We start from the raw sequence: 518 nt of genomic DNA, 5'->3' as shown, positions 1-518 counted from the left end.
AAGCGATGAATGTTCTGTGGGAAGTCATCTATTTTATAAGCATGGATTCCATCTCTAATGATATTCCCCTGTAGCATTTTAGATCTATGCGGTTTTTCTTCTTCCAAGTTTCCTAATTTTCTAAATAAGTTACAATCACCTGTTGTAGAATCCCACTTCGGATCATCAGCTCCTTGTTTTCCATCGAACATGTCCTTAACATGAACTTCATTTTCGAGATTACCTTCCTGTACTGATTCCGTGTGAAGCCCTACTTCATTACCCTCCTTAGCTGAACTGTCTCTATTGGCATATGCGTAGTTTTGCTGTGTCTCAACCGGTGGCACCAGATACTTTGTTGCCAGTAGCATCCATGTATTCTCTACTGTAATTTTATTTAAATATTTGGCTTCATGTATAGACACATTACTGTCTAAATAAGGAGTATGGCTAAGTAGATGAAACAGGAGTATCCTCAAGTGACTAAATTGTCCCTTCCGTATGGATTTATGAGTAAGTAGAATGCTTTCCGAAACTGC

The sequence above is a fragment of the Plasmodium inui genome (assembly GCF_000524495.1).
Source record: "Plasmodium inui San Antonio 1 unplaced genomic scaffold supercont1.279, whole genome shotgun sequence".
In the NCBI taxonomy this organism is placed as follows: domain Eukaryota; phylum Apicomplexa; class Aconoidasida; order Haemosporida; family Plasmodiidae; genus Plasmodium; species Plasmodium inui.
This window is presented reverse-complemented; position numbering follows the sequence as displayed.